Source organism: Hibiscus syriacus, unplaced genomic scaffold (assembly GCF_006381635.1).
Source record: "Hibiscus syriacus cultivar Baekdansim isolate YM2019G1 unplaced genomic scaffold, ASM638163v2 tig00116959_pilon, whole genome shotgun sequence".
NCBI classification, from domain to species: Eukaryota; Viridiplantae; Streptophyta; class Magnoliopsida; order Malvales; family Malvaceae; genus Hibiscus; species Hibiscus syriacus.
Window position 1 is genome coordinate 1692023 of NW_024063485.1, and position 10241 is coordinate 1702263.

At 35.9% G+C, this 10241-nt stretch overlaps 1 pseudogene; it reads left to right on the forward strand.

Annotated features, from left to right (window-relative positions):
- The first annotated feature begins 8982 nt into the window (after positions 1–8982).
- On the forward strand, positions 8983–9843 carry LOC120189695 (annotated as a pseudogene).
- The last annotated feature ends 398 nt before the right edge of the window (positions 9844–10241 follow it).

Here is a 10241-nt window from a genome sequence, read left to right on the forward strand (position 1 = left end):
GCCAAACTTGAGAAGACGAACACATGTTCCAGTAATATCTATGTCATTCAGGTATTGACATAGCTTTAGGGTTGATCTATTCACTTAAATTGTTTTCCATTACCTTTAAAGGTAGTCCAATACTTATGTTTACTTGGATTCCTTAATTAATCCAAGACATTTACTTAATTTAGGTCATAAGGGTATTTTGGTAATTTTGATGTTCAGTTTTATTCCATTCATTTCAGAGCTCGAGGATATTCAATCATTCCTGAGCTTGGTGATATTCTTGAGTCATTTATATTACAGGGGTATTTTGGTCATTTTACAGATTCAGCATATTTCAATCCTTTTATTATGTCCGATCTTACTATTAAATTCAATCTTATCATTTATTTCAGTCTTTTCGAACAATTATGACAGCATAATACCCCCGATAAATTACTCTTCAAGTATTTACTCATTATTCGAATATTTTCGGGTCAAGTGTCTTCTCAGATTTTACAAACGAAAAATTAGGAATTTTCCTTAACTAAGTCATGATCTTAACAATCAAATCTGTACTTAATCGAGTTAAGTACGAATCCTCAAAGTATTTTTCTCATTCAGCGTTAACTCAGACTATTCTACCTCTTAAGGCATTTCCATAATTTCTTAACCAAATAATTTCGATATTAACTCTTAACGAAAATAATATAATTTAGAGATCCTATTATTAATTGCTTTCTTGAACACTCTCTGATCTTGAAACGGTTCTCTTAACAGACTTCTAGTATCCTTCACAAACTCTCCTAGGATTAAAACCGGTTATCCATAATTTCCAAATAACACTAACATTTCTTATGCACATCAATATTTTTATCAGATCAATATGTCTGTAAAATCCTCTTACCTAACTTCCATATTCAAATCTTGTCTTTTTATAACGTAAGGGTATTTTCCTAATTTTTACCCCACCGGAGTATTCTCATAATTTCTCATCCAATTACCTTTAACATTTAACCTTTGAATAAATAAATTATAAGTTGCAGATACAGGGCTGATTTCTTTATCACCAATCACAAACTTGTAATTTAATCTAACAATTCCTCAAGCTCTTATATTAGTCATTCGATCCGTACTCAGTTACATAATTTCTACCCCATTCATATCGAGTGTATAATTTATTTAACTCCACCAAAGTGGCTAACATTATCTTATTCATGCATTTACCAATATCAACATGTTCCATAAAGCATAAAGAGATAGTAAAGTATTACCTCGATTTCCGTGCAATACTGATCGACCATAAAAATTCCATTCGAACGCCTTTGATCTTCAATTCAACTTCCAATAATTCCTCGGATACATATCAACAGAAATTACATTAAAAACGGAGCTTAATTCTGAAAAACGGATCGAATCGGATGATAAATCAGTCAAAAATAGCTTACCGGGTTCGAATTTGGAGAAACCGACTTCGGATTCGAATTCAGGACGTCGAAAACATAAAATATGACTTTTCAAAAATTTGGAATTTTTGGTTAAAATCAAAGTCAACGGGTTTGACCGGCAATTTCTAAGTCTTCGGGTTCGAATTTTGAAAAACGGACAGCGGAATCAGATATGGAACGTCGAAAATTATTAAGATAGGTATACTCGGTCGAAGTCAAAGGTCGTTTAATGCCCGGTCAAAGTTTTGGTCAACTATTGTCAACGCCGGTCAATAGTCAACGGCAGTCGACCATTTTACACAAATATCACCCTAACATATATAAATTACCAAATTAGTCACATTCTGCAAATATTTACCAAACTAACACCCAGATTTTATACAAATAGCACCCAAACAGTATTTAATTCCCAGAATAGCACCAAAATTGAATTAATTCCCATAATAGCACCAAAACCGAATAAATTCCCAGAATAGCACCAAAACCGAATTATTTATCAAAATAGCACCAGTTTCGAATTATTTCCGTGCGACAGTTTCCGGGGTCCTAAAAATTACGAAAAAATTTCTAAAAATTATATTAAGCAATATTGAGGCACTTTCAAAGCTCGGTTCAAATTTTTGAACGGCGGAGAGCTCGATTCCGAAACGTCAGAAACTTTGACTTTCGCACCCCTCCACTCGTCGGCGACGACGGAGAAACGGAAAACGCCGGCGGACTCGGAACGATGCAAGGAACACGATGGTGCGGGAGGTGTCGTAAACGGATCATCGAATCGTCGTGAATCAACGAAAAACCAATTGAAATCGAGTTATTACCGACGATACTTCCGACTTAGATTAACGACGAACGGCGATGATTCACGACGAAAGGCTTGAGGGGTTTTGTTCCTCGTTCGACAACGAACACGATGGTGGTTTCGGCTCGTCGATCGGAGGTCGGACGGCGAGTAGATCAGAGTTGAAAGGAGGGTAGTTGGAGAAGGGAAAGCTGGAAAATATGCATCTGCGCACAGGGAGAAAAGATTTATAATTCAACATATATAAATAATGGGTAAACCAAGAGTTTAGCCACTGAACTTCCTGCACTTCATAAAACGGTCTGCCAACTTTGAAATCTTACAATTTAATCCCTGATTCCTTCCAAAAATACCAATTAAATTCACCACTTTATAATTTCTTAAATTTAGCCCCTAAATTGGGATGTTACATTTACAAACATATGTGTAGAAGCCACAGTTGGATGAATGTATTGTCAAATGTTTTACAAACATCTGTTCATAAACCACAGGAAAAGATGAATGTGTTGTCAAATGTTTTACGAACATCTGGGCAGAAGCCACGGGAAAGGATGAATGTATTGTCAAATGTTCTACAAACTAGTGATTATGGTGTTGAACCAAAGTTACGATTATGATATTTCAATTTGTTAACCCAAGATGAGGTTTTCTTCATCAACCCCAAGGTTAGAAGTGAGATATGATGAAGATTTCTTTCCACAGAAGGGAAGCAGAAATTTTAACAACAAGAAACTAGTGGAGCCAGCTAAGGTTGAATGAGAGGTTGTTGTTAAGCATCTCAACATGATATGGTCTGAATGGCTTTATTCAAGATCCAACTAGATGTGGAGACATGAAAGGAATTAGGATAAATCCTCCTTGTGATGTGTTTCAAGAGTCAAATCAGAACAGACTCTACTCTTCTAATTATTCTCTATTGAGTTTAGCATATCTACATTTACATTCTTCAAAGATGATAGATTCTATCTTCAAAGATGATAGATTCTCTCTTCAAAGATGATAGATTCTTTTTTCAAAGATGAAAGCTTTATTGGATTTCTACACAAGTCCAGACGAAAAAAGCCGATGTTATCAAAGAAAAAAATGGGGCAATAAGATTGTAATTCTGATTACGGAAAGAGTTCCATAAATGAAACATTTCTTCTGAGACTTTCATGAAACAAAGAAGACACAAAGATACAAGTTGATCAAATGGTTCTTCAGAAATATAGCATAAGTTGCTACACTAATATCCAAAGGTAACTCTAGAAATAAATGATCAAGTGAAGGAAGACCAAGGTCGCCACTTTGAAGTCACATGAAGATTGCAACAACATTTATGCATGCATAAAAACATCATTTGCATAAAAGAAAATGCATTATATTGATACATTTGATTGCATTCAAACATAAGGTTTTTTTTTCATATTTTCTTATGAAAAAGAATATTAATGATAAAAATACCTTACAAGAAGAAGGTAGAATTCAAAACCTCGAATGCAGGAATCACGGAAACATCTGAAGAATATATGGAAATTAACCACAAATAAAGTATTATTTTAAAATGGGGCATGTTATCCAATCAACAAGTTATTTCAAAAAATGAGAAAACGATTTCCAAAGTTTCTCATTTAATCTTTTCTAAAAATGAAATTGTTGAATAGTAAGAAAACAATTTCCAAAGTTTCTTACTTAGTAAATTATTTCCCATATCCGTAAGCCCTTCAGTGAATGATGTTTTCAAAGCCTTCGGGTCATCTGTAAGCCCTTCAGTGCATGATATTTTCAAAGCCTTCGGGTCATCTGTAAGCCCTTCAACGTATGATGTTTTCAAAACCTTGGGGTCATCTGTAAGACCTACAATGCATGATGTTTTCAAAACCTTCGCGTCATCCATAAGACCTATAGTGCAGGATGTTTTCAAAAAAGCCTTCGGGAGCTTTTTGATGTTTTCAAAGCCTTCGGGTCATCTGTAAGCCCTTCAATGCATGATGTTTTCAAATCCTTTGGGTCATCTGTAAGCCCTTCAGTGCATGATGTTTTCAAAACCTTCGGGTCATCCATAAGACCTACAGTGCATGATGTTTTCAAAAAAGCCTTCGGGAGCTTTTTGATGTTTTCAAAGCCTTCGGGTCATCTGTAAGCCCTTCAGTGCATGATGTTTTCAAAGCCTTCGGGTCATCTGTAAGCCCTTCAGTGCATGATGTTTTCAAAACCTTCGAGTCATTTGTAAGCCCTATAGTGCATGATGTTTTCAAAGCCTTCGGGTCATCTGTAAGCCCTTCAGTGCATGATGTTTTCAAAGCCTTCGGGTCATCTGTAAGACCTACAGTGCAAGATGTTTTCAAAAAGCCTTCAGGAGCTTTTTGATATTTTCAAAACCTTCGGGTCATCTGTAAGCCCTACAGTGCATTATGTTTTCAAAACCTTCGGGTCATCCATAAGACCTACAGTGCAGGATGTTTTCAAAAAGCCTTCGAGAGCTTTTTGATATTTAAAGCCTTCGGGTCATCTGTAAGACCTACAATGCAGGATGGTTTCAAATGAGATTTTAAGAAACTGATTTTTAAAGGTTTCTTGATATTAAATACTCCGGGTCATCTATAAGACCTATAGTGCAAGATGATAAGACCTTAGAGCCATTTATAAGACCTTTGGGCAGAATGTTTTCAACATTTCCATCCTACTCAAAAGAAGCCAAATGAAAAAATTATTGTCGTTTTTTGTCTTTGCTCCTTTCTTGTTAACACAAGAATGAGCAAATAGGGGCAGCTGTAGACATTAATTTTTTCATCTTATTATTATTATTATATATTATTATTATTTAAATAAATTTTACAGGCCCAAATATCAAACATGGAGCCTAATAGCCCGAAGCCCAGATGGCCCAACAAGACTTAAAACTTGTTTAGGGTTACTGCTAGGGTTTTTAAACCCTAGCTCCACGCCTCTACCTTATCAAGGATGAACAGCTGCCGCCTCTGACGCCAGGTGCTCCACTCCGACAATGACACGACGTCGCCGCCTCACCGAAGTCTCCAGAAGGCCAGATGGCTGCCCACGTCGCAGCTACAGAGTGAGTCACCACCAAAGTTTGGTGACTCACCGAGATGTCCCTTTATACCCGGTCCAAAGGCAGCTTCGTGGTGGCCTATGAATAAGGCCACCGAACCTACAAAATGAAGACGGCAAGAGACGACGACAGCAACAAAGAGAGGGCAAGAACAACACAAAACCGAGAGCAATAAACAACCACAACCAAGCAGTGAACCAAAAAAGGAAAAGAGCCTTATCGAGAGGACTACACATCATCAGAGCTTCCACGCACCACCGGAGCTTCCACGCACCACCGGAGAACCGAAGCGTCGAAGGTGATAATCTTGGATCTAGGACGTTTGGTAGGGTTTTAGGCCAAAAAATCATAGATTTGGGTTTAGAAAAGTAAAGGCTTTAATCGGGGTTAATTTTGAAATTTTCGGCCACCGTTAATGGTGACCGACGGTGACCATCCGCGCCAAAGCACGGCTACCGACCGGAGACCGGGCTCCCACCGAGCAGAGCCTTTTAGAGAGAAGGGAGAGGGTTCTCTCGTCAGAGAGAGAACCCAAAAAGAGAAATGAGAGAAAATGGCCTTATGGCCGGTTTAAAAGGGTATTTATACCCTCACCAAAACATCGAAAACGGCGTCGTTTTCGTGAGGGATGTCTGTGTAATTTCCCTCAAGGGAAAACCACGTCCGCAACCACTTATAGTTATATAAACTTCCATTTTGACCACTGAAATCAATTTATATATGTTTTAATTCGGTCTTTCACTTTTAGTTTCTTTATAATTTAGTCAATACAGTATTTATACATATTTTAGGGTAAATATCTTGATTAGCCACTATAATTTTAGTAATTAATATTTTAATCCTGAATAAATAATTAAGGTTAAATTAAACTATTAGGATATAGATTTCTTAATATTTCGAATTCTATCTTTAATTTCAATATTTTATATTTTTGATCATGTAATTTTAATTTTAATTGTTTTTATTACTTTGCAATTTAAATTTTATTTTTATATATTTAAATTAGTAATTTTATCATTATTTTATTTCAGTCATATAAATATATTTAATTAAATAATAATATTTATTTATTTTTAAATATTAAGAAAGGGCAGTCTTAATATAACTAGATGTCCTATTCTGATATTTTAAATAAATAAATATTATAAAATTATATTTAATTTAGTTTTATTTAAATTATTTTTTAGGAAAAATTATCACATTTTTAATATTTATTTATTTTTTAATATTAAGAAAGAGGCTGTCTTAAAGTAACTAGAAGTCATTTTCTGATATTTCTAAGTAAATAAATATCTTATTTATAAAATATAAAAAAATATATTTATAAAATTTAATATATTTCTTGGAATTATACTAATAATTTGAAATCACAGGATCATAAATTAAATTTATATTCGAATTCTTAAATTCTACTATTAGAGACAATTTATAATCGACATGGACCAATTTTGGGCGTTGTGAGGGATGCTAATCCTTCCCCAAACGTAATCGACCATGAATCCATTTTTATTACTAAAAAGAACGAATTTTTGGTTAAATGCAGACCAGTTTATCTTTTAACTGATGTTTTCTTAAAAACTCTTTTAAAAGGCAATTTTTAGGTATTCGACCTACCTAACCCAAAAGGCCGATGGCGACTCCCAAAACATTTCAATAAAAACTATTTATTTATTCATTATTTTTCCCGCCAAGTAAAATTTCGTGCCCGGGCGAAAACCGGTTACGACAGATACTACCCCTTTAAAATTGTTTAATTGCCTAAATGAATAACAGTATCGATATTGTTTATACAGCATCGATACCATCGCTACTGGGTGCTCTGTTTTACCACAAAAATCCTAGTTATCTATTTCAAAGGCCTTATTGATGTCCCAACTGATATTTAAGTGTTTTATTTGATTTTTTGGATCATAAATTAGTCTTAAGCATACTGAAAACACTCAAATGGTCCAATTACTAGGAACATGCTTCAAGCTTATGCAACCTACCAAAAGTCATCAAAATGAGCTACATGTGGTATAGAGGAGTTAGAAGTGAGTTAACTAAGTATCTAGGCTACGGGAAAAGTGAATGGCTCATCCCAATGTAAGTTTTCCCTTCCCCTAACTTAGGAGCTCTCTCCAACTTCTCTTACTAGACAAAAATCATGCACAAGGGATTACTAGCTGAATGTGGAAGTTTAGAAGACTTTAAAAACATTTCTTAAGCCTAGAAATCACTGAAAACAGACTAAATCCACTTACTCTCTTAAACCCCCCACAAAATAGTTTATGATAACTATCATCAAACCTTGCAAAAAAGGGTCTTGAAATGAAGTTTGAGATGAGTAGGTTAGTTTTCTACCTTGTGGATGTTGAATAGAGTCTGAAATTCTATAAAGGTTGCACCTTTTATCTTGGGAGAGCTAGAGGAAGAGAAGAGCTTGAAATGAGGAAGAAGAAGAAGCCAAAGGTATGAAGAAAAATAAGGTATAGGAAATCAAGCGTGCTATCACCCAATTTTAATGGTTTTTTGCTTTTAATTTGAACAATGCTATAATTACTTTCTTGGTCCCTCTGATTTTGACGGCAAACTAAAATACCCTTTTTATCCACTATTGGGCTCAATCCAAGCCCAAGTTTACTTGTTTTTGGGTTAAGGCTTCCCTACAAGCCAAATTACTTGTCCCAAAGCCCATCTCGGGTTAGCCCAAACTCCTAACCCGAAATCCGGGGTGTTACAGGTTGATTTTCAAGAAACTTTCTCACCGGTAGCTAAGCAAGTTACAGTTCGATTGGTCATTGCTTTGGCAGTCATGTTTGACTGGCCATTATTTCAAATGGACGTTTTTCATTGCTTTAACAAGGTGACCTAAATGAAGAAGTTTAAATGTCTGTACCTGAGGGTTTTTACACCTAGGGGAGGTTTGTGTGTGTTAGTTGCGCAAATCTCTATACAGTTTGAAGCAGGCTTCACGTCAATAGAACTTGAAGCTAACTGAGTCTCTTGTGCAAAGTGGATGGATACCTACAGAGTTTGCAAGTCCACTCCATCTTTACTAAAAAGGAAATTGTCTGAATATATATGTTAAAGATTTTATTTTGTAATTATTTTTACGGAACTTTCATGTTGTGGTCTACACTCTCATTCTAAAATTCTGATATATGAATTGTTCATCAACTGCTACCCTGGACTCTTCTTGTATATCCAACATCCTGTATATGCATGCTTACATCAGTATCTTCGTCGTGGAGTCAATTTTGTTGTCGAAATATGTCTCTATACAAGTTCATCAATATCATCCATTCGAACGTTGACTTTAGCAGATATCCATGGTTGCATTTAATATGATTAAAATAATGATAACAATAGGCCCTGTTCACTCCATTTTGCCATTTGGCAGTGTGTTTAAACATTGCAAGAGGCTAATCAATTGGATGTTTAACAATAGAGTAGTTAAATAGATAAAGGGGGCATTTGGCGTGTAAAAACGACCGGTTCCATTGCAAAATATGCATGCATTGGAAGACTGAAACTCGATGAGGATCAAGCGACAGAGTAGTTGAGGAATGATTCATTCAGATTTCTTTAAAAACCAGTAATCACTACAGACTTGGTAAATCTTAACTATTTCCTTCTTTTAAAAATGGAATTATTAAAGAACGATAATGGACCTGTTCAGTTCCTGCAATCTATAAATTGGCATTCTCTCAAACCAGATTTCTCATCCCTCATAAAGCAACAAATCTTAGAAGAATTGAATCAAGTTCAAAACTGCTGCTTACAACAATGAAAGGTGTTGGATTCCTTGTAGCATTAGTCCTATTGGCTTTGGCTTCCAAACTTGCCTCAGCATAAGATCCCAGCCCTCTTCAGGATTTCTGCGTAGCAGTCAATGATGCTAAAGATGGCGGTGTGTTCTTTAATGCTTTGTTTTCTTTGAACCTTCATCTTTGCAGTATATTCGTCTCGACTGATCGAGTTGAAGTGTCAAAACTAGCGAAGTATTAACACAATAGTCTTTTTGCAAATATGCAGTTTTTGTAAATGGCAAGTTGTGCAAGGACCCGAAGCTTGCTGTCGCAGAAGACTTCTTCCTTCCAGGGCTTAATATTCCAGGAAATACATCAAACCCAGTAGGATCCATGGTCACTCCAGCCAATGTTGAAAAATTACCAGGGCTGAACACTCTTGGCATTTCTCTTGTTCGAATAGACTATGCACCTTACGGAGGCCTAAACCCTCCTCACACCCACCCTCGTGCAACCGAAATTCTAGTCGTCGTGGAGGGCACTCTTTACGTCGGCTTCGTTACATCCAACCCGGAGAACCGTCTCTTCACAAAAGTCTTGTACCCCGGAGATGTCTTTGTATTCCCGGTCGGCCTCATCCACTTCCAGTTCAACATAGGGCACACCAATGCAGTTGCCTTTGCTGGTCTCAGTAGCCAAAACCCAGGTGTTATCACCATTGCAAATGCAGTGTTCGGCTCAGATCCGGCAATCAATCCCGATGTTCTTGCCAAGGCCTTCCAGCTCGATAAGAATATCGTTAAGCATCTTCAGTCCCGGTTCTGGTGGGATAACAACTAGACGAATAAATTTCTGAACCCCATGAAACCTACATACTAGGCTAGCTAATTATTTTCTGGATAATGTTGGACTTGTTTCTCTCGTTGAATTCAGTATTCCTAGTTGAAATATTCAGAAATAAACAAGTTTCTTATGTACTTTGCTTTTGGTCGTACAATAATATGGTCTCTTTCAATGGCAATTTATTTAGTTCAGCTTTTTTTATAAAATTATCTATTTGATCTTTTAATGTTTACTGTCAAAATTCTTCACTACATATATCAATCTTAAAAGGTAGACTTCCTTTATTAGAAGAAAGCGTAAATTACGCGTTTAATATCTAAACTATCAGTTTTTGAAAAAAAATGCCGATTCAACTCAAACGATACGTCCAAATTGCGACCTAATAACTAATGTGACCCGAAAAA